Raw genomic sequence first — 19,353 nt, 5'->3', positions numbered from 1 at the left:
TTAGAGGGCAATCTGAATTTCTATTAGATAAAATTTCCAGTGGACTACTGAACCTGACCTAACATACTCCAGCTGCTTGGTAATACTAAGGACTGGATGTCACATCACAGAGCACCACTACTAAGCATGGATTTCCTAAATTAGTATCATCGGCACCATCTGTTTAAATGTACTGCTCTACTTCATAATATAAATGTAGCCTAAGGCACTCACAATAGGGAAGGTATGGACTTGAATCTTCAGTCAAATTCTTTAAATTCATTATTCTATGATGATGAATCCATAGCCACTGTTTTAAAATTGGGCTACGTGCTTTTTTTTTTTTTGAAACCTCATCTTGGTGCAGTACTCAATACTTTCACTGTATCTGTGGAATGAATCTTCTGTTGCCTTTTCCTGAGACCCAGATTATATTTAGGAGCTGCTCAATTATTAGACTGTGCCAAGTTCTGTGCAGGAATAGAAGTGTGGCTGATGTCTTAGAGACATGCACACTGAAAGGAAAATCCATACCTGAGGGTGGCAGCAAACAAGAGAGCAGGCAATTCAGTTTCATTTCGCAATAGAGCACATTTTAGAGTGCACAGTTACTCTTTGATTCACAAGGTCATTTTTCCTATTTTCCTTATTTCCTTTTCCCCCCAGCAAACCTGAGTAAAATACTAGATACACAGAACTTTGCACTCATTTTATTGTTTGTTCTGCACAATTTCTCATTACTTTAAATACCACTCACATACTTGTTCACAAGTATCTGAAAGGCTACTTTAGCTATGAAAATATCCTACACAATTTTTTCCATCTTCCCCATTAACTGGATTTCTACTCTTCCCACCTGTGAGAATCTTTTTTTTTTTTTTTTGGCTCAAACCTTGTTTCCTGAGGTATTTCTTGTGATAAGTCTCTGGCTGATTTGTTGAGGAGGCAAGTGATGGGTGCTACTGTGTGACAACCGACATTGCTTTGTGGACTTTTGAAAGCCCCTTCCTCCAGAGCTGCTTGCCTCCAGAAGAGAGTGCTCAGGAGCGTTTACTGGCAGAAGATCTGGCCTGTGACTAAATAGGTCCAGCTTGGTATGGGAAAACTGGGGAATGATACCATCGTATCCTGTGAAAAACAGGATGCAGATGGGCATCCCTGCTCCCTCTTATCTGCTGGCAAGGCCAGGAAGATAGGAACAAAGGAGTTTCTGCTGAGACTGCAAAGCCAGAAGCTGCCACTCCAAGGAGAGCAGACTCAACCACTTTGGAACCATTGAGAAGGGTCCATCATCACCATGGTCACCATTGTTATCATCATCAACAGAACAACAATGCCCAACAACCCACCACTGCTGAAGATCAAGGACTGAACTATGAACCATGCTGGATCCATGGTGGTGACTATCTCCCTCTTGCTTCCTATAAAGACTCCTTGCTTCTTCTTTCCTATCTTTTCTATCGCCCTCCTTCCCTTCCCTGTTACCCTAATTCATAATAGCATCCGTCCTCCCCTTCCCCATCTCCCTAATTAAGATCTGTAATAAACTGGTCGGAACAACATTTGAACCGTTGTTTCTTAATCTCACACCAGGTATACAGATATTAAGAGAACCACCTCTCCCTCCTGTAAACTGAAGTGAGACCCCACTTCACTGCTGTTTATCTGTTTTTTCATATCTGCTTTTTTACTCTATTGTACTATATTTTATGCGTGGGCAGCAAAGTAAAATGACAATTTCTGATCTCCAAAGAGTCACTTTCACTTCCCCACCTCCACACAGAATAGAGCAATCAAAACCAGCACAACAGCAAGCGAAATTAAAACTTATGTGCAATGTATCATTCCATTCTGATCAACCTGGAACTCCTCCAACTACAAAAGGACAAGCTGTCAATATCTTTAGGGACAGCTTTAAAGATTGTAAACTCTAAGATGAGTTCATGCCTGGAGGAGACATGATTGAGCTCAGGAATGTCAGGAATTGGCCCCCACCTCTCATAATTAATAAAAAATAAAAATAAGTGCATTGAAAACAGCCAGAAACACAGACATCCTGAACAGCTCACAGTAGCCATTTTTTCTTACTGTGGGAAAAAGTGCAAATCAGCGTTTTTATTGTACTGAAATTCACAGGAAAAAAGTCTGAAGAGGGAAGAGAGAAGCCTATGCTTCTTCCCTCTGTTCTCAGTTCACCACAGGAAGCAAAGAACCCAGTAAAACTTTAACTTAAACAAAAGACTTTCTCATTCTCTTGTTACAGTCACATAAGTACAGAGTATAACTCGCACAGCTTTCATCATTATAGATAGAACATATCCATATTTATCTTTAAATGTGTTCAGCTACTGTGTAATTAGTTCAAGAGTCCAAATACAACTATTATAAGTGAGCTCCTCCTTTGTCTCATTTACTTCTTCTAGTCACTCCTAATTCTTGGCAAGCACCTATATTTAGATATGCATATTTAAAACCCTTCCCAACAGGTCCTTCTACTCTTTTTAGCTAGGACCGGACTGATATGGAGGGAGGAAAAACATGGCACTACCTTCTCCACCAACAATTCAAATGGAAGCCAAGAGGTATCTCTCCTTTAAGTGTTAATGCAGGATATCTAATTTAGAAGTGGTGATGAGTGTTTTATCCTAGTTAATCCTCATAAAGGACATGTTTCTTAAAGATACATATTGATTTCTGCACTGAAAAAGCAGCACTTGTTACACTATTATACTCTACCCATTCTCAACTTAATGTTACACAGCATGACAGCCATTGTTGAATGCTGTACTCAGAATGGGTTACAGGAAAACATGCTTTATGTGAAAAGCCAAAGTTACTTTTATAGTAATTGAAAGCTTACTACTCTAATGAAAGTAGTATTTCCAAATCTATTTAGTACACAATAAGAAAAGAAAGAAAATACCAATATGCAGAAAGTCTCAATGAGAATAATACAATTATTATAGACAAGCTTCCTATCATTTTTCCACATATAATGAACACCAAAACTGTTCCTCAAGAGACTGCTGGAGGTGGTTTCTGTCTCATGGAAACAACGTAGCAAGTACTCAGCATCCCACATCCTTTGCCAGCAGAAAGTATAGTTTTACTTTTTCATTTCTAAAATAAAACAAATTAGACTTGCCAACTAGCCATTTCATAAATTATTAAAAACTCCTAGTCAAACAAAATTGGAAATAGGTCTACAAAATCATATGCAGATCAAACCTGACAAAGCTCATTCCTAATCCATTGGAAACTCAGTACAAAGCCCATGGCCTAGTACAGAGAAAGGTAAAACAGCATTTTCTGTGTATCACAGAACTAAAAAACATAGGCTAAGAACATGCAGTGTGACAGATTGCCTTTCATGGCAGTTATTCTTTACAGAGGTCTTTTCTCCCGTTGTTTTTCCACTATTGTTGTCACATTTGCTTTTAAATAAAGAAATCCATAATTTCTTAATTACTTGAATATCTTTCTGAAACATCCTAAAATAGATGATTATATAGCTTTGGTGTGTCAGAGGTAGATAAAGAGTTCATTACAGTTTAGGGGAATTCCGAGAAAGTAAAGGGAGTTATTCTACCTTTTTCTGTCACAGGCCCTCTCACTGCACAGTTATTTAGCTGCTAGTAAATTGTGTAGCTGGTCTTCACAATGAGGCCCCCTGCCCAGCCATCCACCCACTTGCTAATGAAAGGCTGTGGTCATTTGAATTTGTCTTTGTTCATCTCTGATGAAGGCATACATTTCAAAAAGTTGTTACTAAATTCACATGGCTCTTCCTTTTAGTCATGCATTGAAGAATATGCTCATTTGACTCCATAGGGTACATTATGCTGTAAGCAGCATAACTTAGACCTTTCAAGGCCAGAAGAGATTAACTTTTCTTGTTACCAGAATTTCTCAGAGAGATTCTGTGGATGAACAAAACACTGAAAATGAAGTACTCTTCTAGAAGTAGTTTGTATGAGAGGAAAAATATGAATATGCACATTTGTCAAACAACAGTGGCCCGTGTTTTTTTTGTGTTTTTTTTTTTTTTTTAATACCAGAACAGAAGCTGGTCTGCCTTTACTATCACCCAACAAAAGAAAAGCCTAGTACTGTAACACTATTAAGTTGACACCACTGTAAGTTGAATTCACCCAAAACTCTGAACAACTTCATGGAACTTTGAAGTCAGATACAGGTTTGAAGCTGGTCTTGACTGGAGTGAGGGTTCCCCCCTCTGAGTTAAATTATTCTATATCTCAAACCTATCTTATTTTATGATCCTACAAAGATAAAACACCCTGCTGAGATGTTGTCCTACTCCGTGTAGTAGATGTGTAATGACACACTTTGATTTACCTCACCTATTCATGTCAGGTGGCAGTTGCTTAAGGGTCTCTCAAACTGCGGACACATTTGTTCATTTGTCCAAGTGTAGTAAACCCTCTTTTCATTCCAACAGTATCACTTTATAGCTGAATCAAGCTGTTTATCCAGGTGTTGTCTTATTCCAAGCTCATACCAATTCAGTTAAACGACATTTTAAATGGTACTTTTGAGCCTGATTACTTTTGCACCATGTGTTCTTCACAGTTTAATAGAATTTGTGTATCTGTTTCAACAAGAATAGAGGGAAAGGCAATAAAAACAATTGTTTCAAACACATGAATTTGTTTTAGTTAGGCTAGCTTAATCATGCCTCGCCTAGAGACTTCACTATGCAAAATCTATAAGATATTGAAGTGAACATCAGAATAGCCTTGGAAAAGAATAGTTCAGAAGACTGCTTATAAATTCTTCCAGAATTAGAGGGAAAAATAATATTAAAGATCTGCAAAAAACACTAAAGACATCTAATAAGCAAAAAGAACTTCCACAAGAAAGCCAGGATCCTTTCTTCAGGTATAGGACATACCTAACATTTCTCTGAAATTAATGCCTCCTATTTATTTGCACGTTATGGTTTTATGCCTAAACCATTGATACCATGGAAACAACAATTGATACAAAGAGCTAAATAATATTTGAGCAAGCTCTCCACTACAAAACACTTTTTTTTGACAATGTCAACACCTTGAGCTATGCATTTTCATCAGCAATGAACAAGAGCAAGCATGCTACGCCACTTGCACCAGTGGAGATGGACCCGCTGCTGAAATGCACCACCCACTGCCTCACTGTGCTCACATTCACTGTTTGGTCTCCATAAATGTTCAGCAAACATATGTAAACATCAATGAGTACAATTTTATTCTAAATGGAGGAATTCAATTGCATAATCTTATCTTCATATGAACTTCCATGTGAATATTTTGTCAGAGTGCCCCAGCAACAAAATGCAAATAAATATTGCTGGAAAAGTTCGGCCTTAATTGCCATACAACCAATATCCACCTCTGCCATCATGGGCCAATATAATGAATTAAGAGACATTACTTTCAGAGCATTCCTCGTAAACTTAAGTAGAGGATACCAGAAAGAGTTCCTTGTCCAAAGTGCATTATTACAATATAGATGCCAAATGCGCGGTCTGTATCATAGCAAGAGAAGTGGAGGGTATGATTCCATCATTCAGTACAGCACAAGGCAGCAGATGAACTAATTCCAGAATCACCATATACTTCTGTCTTTCCTATCTGTAAAAGAATTAACCTACTCAGTAAGTAGCATTACCTACCCCAGGTAGTTCATTATAGCTCATCATTCTGCCTCCTTGCATGACTGCTGTCTGCATCAGCTTCCATATTAGATAATTCTCATCAGACTGATGTCTATTTAGCACAGTAAAGCACTGTTTCATGCACATATGCATTTCTATGAAGTCTTCGTTGCTTGTTCAAAAAAGAACTACTGAATTCAATGTCTTTCACATTGAGAAGGATTCCCTAATTTTTGACTTAAGTATTAATACGATGTCTTCTCAATTATTACAACCCATGGATAAACATTCTGTTGTTATATGGGTTGTCTCCTGCTGCTTTATTTTTACTCTCAGGGCAACAACTTGTAAACAACTTAGTAGATAGGATTCAGACAGCAGCTTCATACAAAAAAGAAATAAAGTAGAAACTACCTCCTCCCAAGAATGTGAAAAGATTTATAGGAACAAAATTCTGCACGTTCAGAAGGAGTAGTATTTTGTTGTTTTTGTCATGGAGATGGAGATCTGTGCTGTATAAAAATATTTACCCAGTTTGAAACTTTCTTAGCTCCTGTATCAGGTAAACCCTGGCCCACTTAATTTGGAAGGCTCTTTTTTCTTAATTAACAAATATGTCAGAATTTGCTTAGCATCTTGTACCATGAAGAATTCCAGTGCAGTTGCCTGAAGAGATCTGTAGTTATCAACAAAGTTTCAGAACACAAAAATATTTTTTTCTTTGAAGGGAATACTACCTCTTATCAACAGACCAAACCATCTGCACTAGTTTGCTGCATACTGTTGCACAGCTGATACAATACAACAATATGTGATTACTGATGAAACTATATTTCACCGATAATTGCCTCTATGTTTCTTTAACAACACAAACTGGTTAATCACAATCAACTTAATCAATCAAAACTAGACTTGCTAGTGAAGAATAATCTGCACAATCTAATCAGGAGAGCCATCTAATTTTATGTTTTTGTAAGAACCTCTACAGACACTTATGACATGTAGGGAAAAGTGATGGCAGATAGCTAGTTCCAAATTACACCCCAAAAAGTGATGATCGCAATCCTACTTAAGAAAGATAATTTTACTTACCCATTCTCAAAGATCAGGGCTCTCTGAATACTCCAAGAAAAGGAATCTCCAAGTAGAGAACCCTCCTTTCTGCCAGCTAGGCCTTAAATGAGGCTTAGGGAGCAGCCTGGTTCCACCCCATTACAGTGGCACAAGTGAATTGCTTCCACCTGTACTCCCAGGGCTGACTGTCTCCCTTCACCAGGTGCTCAATCATTGATTCAGGCTGTGAGTTGTCAATTCCTGTACACATATTCATGCTCCCATCCTTCCTCTTATGCACTTATATCATTCCTGTTTTTAAATGTAAATGTAAAATGATTATTTGCCAAGTATTTTCCCTTGGATTAACTTAAGCAATTTTGATATGAAATACTAATTAAAATTTGTGTCTGTGACCAGCTACTAGTTTGTAGCAATCTTCAGTTAGACTTCAACATATAGAACAATCTCTTGAATCTTCTAGTTTTTCCTACTTTCATCAAAACAAAGCAACAGAGAAACTGTAAGTATTCTTCTTCAAGGTATGTCCCAGTGTGACGGCAGTATCACAAAGTTCGCTAAGCAATGTATACTCTGCAAATTCTTTTTGATGAGCTTTTTTTTTTTTTTAATATCACTGGATAGTTTACAAGTATTTTAAGCTTCCCATAACAGAAGCATTAAAGCTTTCAACATACATAAGTTGTGTTTTCATTAATAAAAAAGAGAGAAGGTAACATTCAAATTAAAGGACATTACTGGTAAAAAATGCTAATAGTTTAGAATAAGCCACAGACCTTTATTGTGGAACAGGTTGAATACAATTGCAGATGTGCTTATCAAGGCAACTAACGTCAGATTCATAAATCTAAAACAACATAACACTGTCCTTGTAACATATAATCTGAAAACAATGGCATTACTAATTAAAGGAAGAAAGCAAACTAAAGAAAAAACTAAGGGTCTCAGTTTGGGTGTATCAATTACAAATTTAATTCAATTGAATACATTGCTTTTTGATTAATTAAGGAATTAAAATGCTAACACATATTTTTGAAAAACTTATATTTAACTGACAGTCTTAAATATGTTGTCAGTCTCCCACAATGCAAAAATAAATATATTAAAAATAGTGAATACAAGCATTCATGAAAAAAAAAAAAGCTTGAAATCCAAAGGTTGCTTATTTCAGATGAACTAATTTCCATTCACAAAATTTGCAGATAACAATTCACATCTTTTTTCCCTTCCAACCCGGGCCATTCTGTGAATCTGTTGTGGATGTCCCATCCCTGGTGGCATTCAAGGCCAGGCTGGATGTGGCTCTGGGCAGCCTGGTCAGGTGGTTGGCGACCTTGCACATAGAAGGGGGGTTGAAATTAGATGATCATTGTGGTCCTTTTCAACCCAGGCCATTCTGTGATTCTATAATTTTCCTCTCCATTGACTTTATACAACATGCTCCCTCACATGCAGGTATTTTCAACATGGTTTTTATTGCATATTGGAATTCATTAGTTTGACTCAGACATTGCAGACATTCCAAATTAACATATTCTTAGTCAATATGTTTCAGTCTGCTGAAAACTGCCTTGGTTGTAGCTGTTTTCTTTTTTTATATGCTTAGAATGAAGGCAAGTTTGCAACCAAGTGCAGCCTACCTCTGCTGAGTTGACAAAAAGCGTATTTGATATAGTATGAATTTACATGTGCTATATCACAAGCTGTTAAATGCTAAAAACCTTTAAGTTTAAAAACTTTTAAGTAGTTAGGAAATACTACCCCAAGAGAGTGATCAGGCACTGGAAAGGCTGCACAAGGAAATGGTGCAGTCACCATGCATGAGGTGCTCAAGAAACATTTAGAAGTTGTACGGAGGGACATGATTTAGTGGGAAATATTGGTGATAGGTGGATGTGAAAGACAAATCTGTTTTTCTTTTTGTCTTAAAGCTGGTTTCATGAGGCCCTTCTGGTGATGACAACTGCAAATTATCTAGGGAGATGAGCGGTGGGTGTCACTGTGCCACAGTACCTCTGCTCATGATTGTAAAAATAAGCAGAAGCGGAACAAGCAGTCTTTTTTCAGAGGAGCAGCTTGAAGGAGCTGACCACTGCAAAAGGCAATAATGCTTGTGCGTGGTAACGAAGGCACCACTCCGTGCCAGCTTATCTGCTGGGCCACGTATGTCACACTAACAGAGAGAAAATTAAAGAAAAAAAAAACAACAGCAAAATGGGGGGATAAAAGTCCCTCGCTAAACTAAGGACTTTGGAGAAGAACTCCCAAAGAAACCTTTGACTGAGGACCACCCTTCCCCCCCCTGCTTGCTGCAAAGCTTCCTGGCTTCCTCCTGTCCCCCTGTCACGGAATTAACTAGATCAGTTTATGCCCGTGACAGGGGGCAGTAGGCCCCTGCCCTCCCTACCCCCCGCCTGGACCCACAAAATGGGAAGGTAGGGGGAAAAGGAAAAAAACAGCGGCAACAATCTATGGAGGTAAACTTATTTTACTAACTATGATATCGGAATGCAAAATAATACAATATAATACAATCTAATTGAAATTGAGACTAATAAATCGAGTAAGATATGAGAGAGAGTTCCCGAGACCGAGTCAAACCTGAAAAAGCTTGGAACAGCTAGGAAAGCACCCTCCAGCACCCACTGCCAGGCAGTAAGAGACCGCCCCACCCGGAAGGGTCAGATCCCGTGACTTCCGCAATGTATAGGGATAGGTATGTAGAATTAGAGCATTAACACTTCCAGTACTTGATGTTTTGATGTGGAATATTCAAAATCAAATAAGCAAAAACCAAAACCGTGACACCCCCACGGTGACCAGATGAGTTCCTGAGAACAATGGACCTGCTATGAACCTTGCTGGACCCACTGTGGTGACTATCTCTCTCTTGCTTTCTATAAAGACTCCTTGCTTTTTATTTCCTTCTCTTTTCTAACACCCATCTCCCCTTCCCCATGTCCTTAAGTAACTAGGATCTGTAATAAACTGGTTGGGCTAACATTTGACCCATTGTGTCCTAATTAAAATAACCACTTCTCCCTCCTATAAATTGGAGCAAGACAGTGGACAGTTGGACTGGATGATCTTAGAGGTCTTTTACAATCTTGGTGATTCTATGATTGTATGAAAAAGAGGCTGTAAAGTTGTAATTTTATATCAGCTTAAGGAAAAGACTGTGAACACCTAGGAGAAGTATGAGTAACAAGGATGTTCGATGGGAAAAAAAAATGGAAGTTGGTCTTGCCTTACAACTGGAGAATGCAGTCAAAAAGTTAGCAAAGTGTTTTCTCAGTCAAAGAAATACACCATTATCTTAATGTTCATACTGGTATGTCTTGGAGGTCATATGGATGAATGTTGGTGTCATTCATAAATTGATATGCTAGCAGTTTTCTGAAGAAATAATGACTTAGAGAATCCAAAATTTAAGTAAGCCTGAGTTTTTATCACCTAGGAAACGACTCCATCCAGACTCCATGAATTCCTCAAAACAGAAGTTTTGATTAGTTACACTTCATTAAGGAAAATATTTGAAAGTACTCTTTTTTCTTTTTTCATTCTTTTATTTTCCCCCCATTTTTTTCCCCTTCTTTTTTCTTCTTTTCTTTCCTGTTTTAATAATATGTCAGAAATCCACAAGTATGAATGTGAAATGATATCTGAGAATCTAGAAACGTTTTCCCACTACAGAATTCTTTGCATAAGTTACTACTGTAGAATCATAAAATCATATAGCTCCAAAAATAATGCCTCCTATTTTATAATGCTGGACCATAATGTCAGAGGTTGTGTTGTGACAGTAGAGATTGATCCTTCCCACAATATTCCATTGTATTTTGTTGCCATGTGACAAATGGCAGCAAAGAGGCAGTCTGACAAATTTATATCTAACATGAAAGAGCATATGAAAGGAAGGTGTGCAATTCAATTCCTCCATGCAGAAAAAAAACACCCACTGACATTCATTGATGCATGCTGAATTTTTCTGGAGAATAAACAGTGTATTTTAGCGCAGTGAGATGGTGGGTGGTATATTTCAGTCGTCGTGGCAGCAACAGTTGTTCTCCTCTACGGGTGCAGATTTTTACAAGCACAGCATGCAGGCTTTTGTTTGTGCTGGTGAAAATGCATAGTTAATGTTGGTGGTTGTCTTGAAAAATAGGGTTTTGTAGCTGAGAATTTGCTCAATCAGATATTGTTATTTTGCTCTTTGCATCTGTTATAGTTTCCATGGAAATAAATTACCTTTGAAGCAGCTTAGGATGGAAGGGACTTTAAATATCGTCTAGTTTCATACCTCCTGCTGTGGACTCCACTCACTAGATCAAGCTGCTCTGGGTCCCATCCAGCCTGTCCTTGAAGACCTCTGGGGATAGAGCACCCACAACTTCTCTGGGCAGCCTGTTATAGTGCCTCACATAACAGATGTCCTCCTAACATCTAATGTAAACTTCCTCTCTTTTAGTTTAAAACCATTGTTCCTTGTCCTGTCACTATCAGACTGGGTAAAAAGTCTGTTCTTCTCCTGTTTATAAGCTCATTTCAAGTACTGGAAGGCATCAGTGGGGTCTCCCCAGAGCCTTATCTTCTTCAGACTGAGCAAGCCTAGCTCCCTGAGCATCCCTTCACAGGAGAGGTGCTCCAGCTCTCAGAACATCTTTGTGTCCCTCCTCTAGGCCTGCTCCAACAGCTACAACTTTCTTCTGCTGGAGACCCCAGACCTGGACACAATATTCCAAATGGAATCTCATGAGGGAACAGTATAGAGGGATAGTCACTTCCCCTGCCCTACTGGCTATCTGGTTTCAATGATTTGTTTATTATTTTGTGCAAAACCATAACATTTTGTGTTTACAATTTAGCAAAAATATCCAAATCAGATGCTTAAAGTAATAAGAAAGCTCTTTTCATAAAGGAGTTGGAATTTGAGGTAAATAAGTAACCTCAAAAAAAAAAAAAAAAAAAAAAATCCTTATGCAGTGCATCATTTTCAAAGGTTCTGAGTGTTACTGAATCAAAGACAAGCAGTACTGAAAATCATCCAGTTTTTGATTGACTACTTAAAGATTTTGGCATTTAACAATAAACATCTATGATATATGGACATATTATGTTTGATTATTTATTGTATGAAGGCCTTCTTTATTTTGAAAGTATTGGTGAGCATTAAAGTAGATGTACAAAAGTTTACACACATTTCACTTTGACTGTGTATTATATTTTGCTATAAAAATGTATTTAAAGGCTGAGAAACAGATACTTCTAAAAGAAACAGCCACACATGATAGAGGCTTTATATGAATGAAATAGAAGCTTCTAATGAATCGTTTATTTAAAAAACTAAAACAACATTCATAGTTTCCCTTTAGTCAGAGGTGAGCAGAAATGAAAAAAAGACTAATTTATTTCTGTCACCCAGTTTTTGTTCAGAAAAGATAATTATGTCAATGAATAGAGTTTTGCCAAATCTCTCTGCCCCGCTTGTCACAGAACCGGGTCGAACCAGCCTGAAAACCATTGACAAAGAGAAACTCAATTTTTTTACCATTTCATAAAACTGCTATTTGGTGCTTTCCATTTTATGAAAAGCTGCAGAAGACTGTTATGTAAATTTGCTTTTTAAGGAGAAATGGTTCATTTTTCACTTCAAACTCCTTTTAGTGATTCGTATGTTAGTGAGATCATTGGAATATTAGGACACTGAAGAAGTTAGCAAAAATAACAATTATCTTTTTCATGGCATTTTAGTTTGGACTATAAAGAGAATCTGAGCATGTGTAAATAAAAAATGTTAACTAATTTTTAATGGGCTCTAACAAATTTACAATGTGATTCCCATTGATAATTATCCAAAATATTTGCATTATCCTTACTGAAGACTGTGTGTACTGAAGACAATATAAGTTTGAGCTGCAGCCAAAGATTATAGAAGATAAAGAGGATCTTGCTCTTAGCTTGGACTTTGAATCAGAAAGCTATTCTGAATTAAATAGTTGGAAAAAATGTTAATCCTAAAGCAAAGACAAAGGTTGAAGTGAATCAGGAAAAAAAAAACCAAACAAACAGTAGTCTGGATGTATGTAGACTGTTGATGAGAAAACAATTCTTAAAAATCTTTAAAACACCAAAATCTGTATTTTAAAAGCTAATAGATATTTCAATTATATGGACCTCATGTCTCAAGTGCAGTTTTCTTTGCAGAAAGCTCTGTGCAATGCATGAAGTGTACACAATTAGGAGGGAACTGAAAATTCTTAACAAAGAAGGCCTAAAAGGCCTTTTAGGCAACCAATATGAGAAACATAACCGCCTTACTTTTTTAACTGTTGGAGTGCATCCAGAGGAGGGCCACAAAAATGATCCTAGGCGTGGAATGCCTCCTCTGCAAGGACAGGCTGAGAGAGCTGGGGCTGTGTGCCTTGGAGAAAACAGGGCTCTCAGAAGACCAGATAGAAGTCTTTCAGTATCTGAAGGGGGGCTGTGAGAAGGAAGGAGATATTTTATTGGAGTCTGTTATGATAGGACGAAGGGAAATGCTTTCAAACTAGAAGAGAGAAGATTTAGTTTGGACATAAGAAGAAGGTTTTTTATGGTATGGGCTGTGATACACTGGATTAAGTTGCCTAGAGATGTGGTGGTTGCATCATCCTTGGAGACATCCAAGGTTGGGCTAGACGGGGCTCTGACCAACCTGATCTAGCTATATATGTCCCTGTTTATTGCAAGGTAGTTGTACTGGATGATCTTTAAAGGACCCTTCCAATCAAATAATTCTATGATCAGTGGATTTTTCTGGCTGTAGAGTAAGTAAGTTTTAAAGAATATATCTGCTCCAGCTGCCCTTCATATTCATGAAGTTACACCTCTAGTAAGACCCTTCCATTTTTATATTCACCGAATCATCTTAATCTATTATATTACTTGCGTCATATGTTGTTCAATAATCACTTTGAGCCAAGGTGGTGTCTGACAGAGACCAAGTTCTGAGCTTGTAAACAAACACTGCATGAGGAGATTCTGGGCACAACAAACTATTCCCAGCTAGTTCATAGTTAGGCACTGAAAATTCCTCTTCAAGCTAAATTGAAGATAATTGGTGTGGCTATGCAAAGGAACCGAAATTCAAACAGAAAGATTTTTCTAAGAATTCCCTCTGCTCACATATAAAGAGAGAAACTGATATGCATGTGAATGAAAAGAGTGAAAAATATAGGGAATGAGAGCCTTGAATACAGAAAATTATGGGACAAAAATAGTTGGAAGGAAAGAAAAGAGTGAAATACTAGGTAAGGAATATACTGAAAAAAAATCTATTAAACAAGGCCAGACAGAGATAATACTTTTAATGACAAATATTTTGGGGTGCAAAATAAAGAAGCATCCATTGCGTTCACTTCTAGTGTAGTAGTCTTGAATTGCATACATTTTCTGCACCAAGAACGATGTGTTTCAGTGTTGTGTGATATTATACCTGTTGGAACATTTAATACTGTATTAGTTGCCAAGGCAACGACATTTTTTTGTGAAGCACATTTTGGGTCTAGCTTTCTCTTTTGGAGTTACACCCCTGTGGAGCACAAATAAATGTGACCAAGTTATGCATGAGGAGTTAGAATTTGATGAACCATAGCAAACATTAAATTGCCTGCATTTTGTACTTCTACAATATAATTTCCAGAAGCCTATTGTCACAATGATTAGTTTTTCATGACTACAGTTCAAAAAATTGTAATTAGACATAGAAACTCAAATGTTCTCATAACTAGGGATGTCTATTACCTCTTCATTATATCTGAAAGCTAAATGATAGTGCTATTGAATTGTTTAGTGTTCATATAACCAATATAACTGGAATATTCAAGAGGCGCAAATACATTTGTATGTATACACACACTACACTGCAAATACTGATTGATATAAAGGATATATGTTAGAACTTCAAATATGAATATGACATGTTAGTTGATTTCTAATCCCTTCACTAGTTACTGAGTTCTTTTACTACTCACTCAATTTTTCTTTTCTTATTTGCTTTTTGTGCTTTTGTGTTCTAGCTTGACTGATTCACCAATTATTTCTCTTTTTACAGAAGCTTATCTCGCACTGTATATTTGTATATCGCTTCACACATTTTGACTCTGACAAATCTGGGTTATAGTTAATGTTATGGGTGTAACAAAAAAATAATAGATGCTGAAGAATTAATAACAGGTCAATTACTTATGCAAAATTGTTTCTTAGTGAAGACATTTTAATTTAAATAGAATTAAAAACTTTGAATGTCATACCATAATCTAGAGTAAATGCCAAATGCCGTTTTCAGAAGAGAACGAGCCAGGAAATCATGCTACCTCCAGCCTCTTAATTGACAATCAAAGCTGAATGGTAAGGTAATTCTGTAGAAGAAAGCAAAACATGAAGTGTCATTTTGATGATTGGGTCAAATTTTCCATGATTGTTTGGCTACAGATCTCTTCCTAAGTGTGTAGGGCTTTTTATTTGCAAATGCAGAACTGTAAAATCAATACTTCTCAGAAGTATACAAAGATCAGGTATTTCATCAGAAAAGATCAGAAGAATCATAAACAAAGATTTATTTATTTATTTATTTACCAAAAACAACAGATAATGAAGATATGTTATCCATAAAGGAAGTCACATCACTTTTTCAAAAACAGATCTCAGATGGCACAGATACTTGAAAAATCCAGCAAATCTAATGGTTCATTGGTGAGTAATCTGCAGCATCTTTAGCCTAGAAACTTACTAGCTCATAGGTTAGTCAGAGTTCTTGACATCACATTGGGTACTACAAAGTTTTCTATTTTATCCTGATTTTTTATGTTTTCATTGCATACATCTCCTAATAAGAAAATGAATTCTGAATGCTGAATTTGATTAGTCTGTGGGGACTTGATGTTGCAATAAAATGACAGGACTGCCAAAAACTCAAAGAAGATGGCCACTCAAAACAAAATTCATCACATGATGTCAAATTCATAATGGCTAGATTGTAAGTTTTTTATTCAGTCACAGAAATATGTAAAATCATTCAAATAGGAAGCTAGAAAGAAAATATAATAATAGTATCAGTATTTTGAGTGCTGAAACCACAGTAGGCTCCTTACTGGTGGGAAATATATCTGGATGATCAATCCATTCTCAATTTAGGATGAGTATTTTTCATTTCCAAATGACAAAAAAAAAAAAAAAAAAAAAAAACCACAAAAAAAAACCACCAAGAGTTAATCCTCTATTTAGTTGATTAATGTCAGCCATTATGCAAAACAGTGGCACAGGTTTAGCAGTACTTCAAGCTGAGACACCAGTGATCTGACTGGCTGGCTTTATTGAACACGTTAATAAATGTACAGTTTTTAAAAATTGTGCATTGACTGAGGAGAAGTCAAAACATCATCAGTAAGGCTACTTACTTAAAAATGCAGCTGCTGAATAAATGTTTCACAGTCAAGAACTCAGTCCTTCTTCTTGTCCAGTTCCAGGTCCCTCAGTACAAGTGAAACATACTGGAAAGAGTCCAGTGTAAGGCCATGAAGATGACAAAGGACTGGAGCATCTCACCCATGAGGAAAGAAGGAGCTTAACCTGTTCCCTGGAGATAAAAAAAGGCCCAGGGAAGATCTTGCCACTGTATGTAAATACATCAAAGGAAGATAGAACATTCCAGAGAAATTTAGAGTACCTGCGTGCGTACATATGATATTCTTATAGAGCAATTTCCAATCAAAACTGAAGAGCAACCTGGATCCTTTCTATAATCAGTAACTGTCTGTCATCTGCTGCTTAATCTTACATAACTGGAAAAGAGAAGACTAAGATTCTGATTTCTCATTATGAAATTGTTTGTAGTCATATACAATAAAAGACATTTCAGAGGTTTTAGCTCTCACCTGAAATATGGAAGACATCAAGAAAGTTTTGACCTAAGTAAATTAGAGAAAGAGAAGTGTATTCTACCATACTGATGAGGCCATGCAACAAACAGCTGTTTGTTCTGGATTTAACACAGTCATCTTCAGATGAAAACCAAGGGAGAAAAAATGTTCAGTTCATCTCAATGTGAAACAGAAAAATTATGGAACTAGAAGGCATTCACTATGTCTTGCCACACAGAAAACTTCTGCCTTGGTTTCTTATCTATAGTTATAAACAAGTGCATTCATAATTTTGGTTACTGAATCAGTGAGGAGTCTTCCCCTAAATCCCGAAACAAAATCAAGGCAGTTTTGCCAGTAGCTCTTAAAATTTAAGAAATATACTGTCACTGAATATCACACAAAAATTCTATGTGGTTTATAAACACTGAGACCCTAAGTTTATTTAAGATTACTGTTTATCACAAATGCTGTTTCAGTAACACCACATGGCATGTTCTTTGATTAAGTGGTAATAATTACATTAAAGTTATAGAAATGTCGACTTATTAAACAAAGAGAAAATGCAGGGAACAAAGATATGCTATATTCTACACTGTTTTTAGGTGTTCCAGATTCTTTCGAAGAGTGAGTTAGAAATTGTATAACTTTAAATGATTGATAGCAACCCTAAGCACTAACCATAAAATAGTCTGATCAGTCAATCATACAGCTTGAGGAATCTGTACTCCGCAATCATATAGAAAATATACAGAGAAGACTGCTAAATGTTTCTCAATTTTTTTGAAGTATTCTGTATTACGTAATGTTTTATCAAACCAAGTCTAAAAATCAATGCTTAGATTTATTTTATGTTTCTTTCCCTTATTGTTTACGATAATTTATCCTATTATGTATATTCATAGGTTGCTCTGAAAGTAATGCCTCCTATTTACTTTTGTAGAATTTATAACAGACACAAAGAGCATGATAACACAATTTGGTAGAGCAAATTCTCAGCTACAAAACACTCTTTTAAAATGTAGTCACCACTATTAGCTATGCATTTTGGCCAGCAATGAACAAGAGCCTGCATACCACACTCATAAAAGTCTGCATGTCTGTCCAGAACGTGGCTTGTCTTTTACACTCTATCGCCACTGTTGAAACAAATGCATCACCCACTGGCTCACTGTGCTTACATCTGTGTCTGGTCTCCATAAATGTTATTTGTTAATTAATTATTTGTTATATGTTAATTAATTCTTCACAAAATAAATGTCATTTGGTGCTTTTATTTTTTTTCTGTCTGGAGAAATTCATGTTCACACCTTTGCTTCATACACTCTTCCATGCCAGCTATCATTTTGTCAGACTGCCCCTCTGCTGCTGTCTGTCACATGGCAACAATATGTAATGGAATATTGGTGGGAAGTTGAACCTCTACTGCAATACCACAAACATCTTCCTCTGACATGAGCCAACATCATAAAATAGGAGGCATTACACTCAAACCAGTCCTCATACATGTCTGCAAAAAAAACCAGAGAATAAAGCCAGTCATTCTGAAAAATAACTCTGCTTGTTTTTGTTTGTTTGTTTGTATTTTAAGTCAGACACAAAAATTACAAAGTAGCGGTATAAAACATGTCTTTTCCTATGAAGCACCCAGCAAAAGATCCATGCACAAATAGAAAGTATTAATTGATTATTTTCAAAAAATCATGAAAAAAGAAAACACTTGAAAATCCTTGTGGAGATTTTCTAAAACTAAGTATTAGAAAAAATATGCTCTGAAGTATTACGAAAACAAGCAAAAAAGCATCAGGTGTCTGCTTGCCCAATCTTGGCGTTATTATAGTAATCTTTCATTTCCCTTCATGTTTGTGAATTCAGCTCCAAAGGTTTGGCAGTCTTCTTGATAATCTTTTTATGTTATGAAGTAATACAGTTGTCAAAAAAATAGCTTTTTCTGAGAAAGAACCATTTTCTCTTTGACATATACAGTTCGAGAAGAAATCAATCTCCTGTCGCAACATTTAAATTGTAGTTATAACAAATTTCAGGTCACAAAAAGCATGACTTGCTTTAATTTTCTTAGATGTCATAGATGAAATACATTTACTCCCTTTCTAACATCTGTGCTTTTCTTTGTATATTTGTTGTTCGTTTGTTTTTCCTCTTACAATTCTAATTTCTCTCAGTTCTAACACAGGATAAGAGTGTAGGGAAAACGATTTCCCTTCTCTCAGCTGTTGTGACTTTGCTCTTTGGTATGTTTATGGAGAAACTGTCTTTAGCCCTTGCAGTCATACTCTCATGTGTGTTAAATCTCAGAGGAAAGAAAGCAAATGAATACTCAACTAGGTAGAGAAATCACTCAGTGATGATGCATGCTTTTTGGAGAGGAGCTCTTCAGAAAAGTTAGGTGGCAATCTCTAAAACAAACTGAGAATATTTAGAAGTCTAGAAATAGACCATATTTTATTATTTTCTGTGGGAAAATTAATGTAGGTGAGACTGAAAAAGCACAGAAGAGTGACAGAAATGAGTATGTAAACCCCTTGCAGGATGCAAAAATGACCTATCTCTCCTGAAGAACCTGTATCATTGCATGAAGCTGACTTACTAGCTGGAGTAGGAGGAATTTCTTTGTGCTGCTTTTAAAATTCTCTCCTGCTGACCTGTGATCCTTCTCCAGGCTCTGTGCATCGCTCTGCTAAACGTGCATGTCAGAGAACATAAGTGACCTAAGCACTGTGAAGC

At 36.6% G+C, this 19,353-nt stretch overlaps 1 long non-coding RNA gene across 2 annotated transcripts; it reads left to right on the top strand.

Moving 5' to 3' along the window:
- The first annotated feature begins 1,277 nt into the window (after positions 1-1,277).
- LOC116226034 (uncharacterized) lies at positions 1,278-18,137 on the top strand. 2 transcript variants are annotated; one of them, XR_016466481.1, is made up of 5 exons: positions 1,278-1,378; positions 2,485-2,561; positions 15,338-15,442; positions 16,210-16,363; positions 17,947-18,137. It is a non-coding gene; the product is annotated as an uncharacterized LOC116226034 (long non-coding RNA). The 2 variants fall into 2 exon arrangements; XR_004166209.2 differs by lacking the exon at positions 17,947-18,137 and having other exon boundaries at positions 16,210-16,602.
- The last annotated feature ends 1,216 nt before the right edge of the window (positions 18,138-19,353 follow it).

Source organism: Phasianus colchicus, chromosome 4, assembly GCF_987193195.1.
Source record: "Phasianus colchicus chromosome 4, bPhaCol1.hap1.1, whole genome shotgun sequence".
Classification (NCBI taxonomy): Eukaryota; Metazoa; Chordata; class Aves; order Galliformes; family Phasianidae; genus Phasianus; species Phasianus colchicus.
This window is presented reverse-complemented; position numbering and strand designations above follow the sequence as displayed.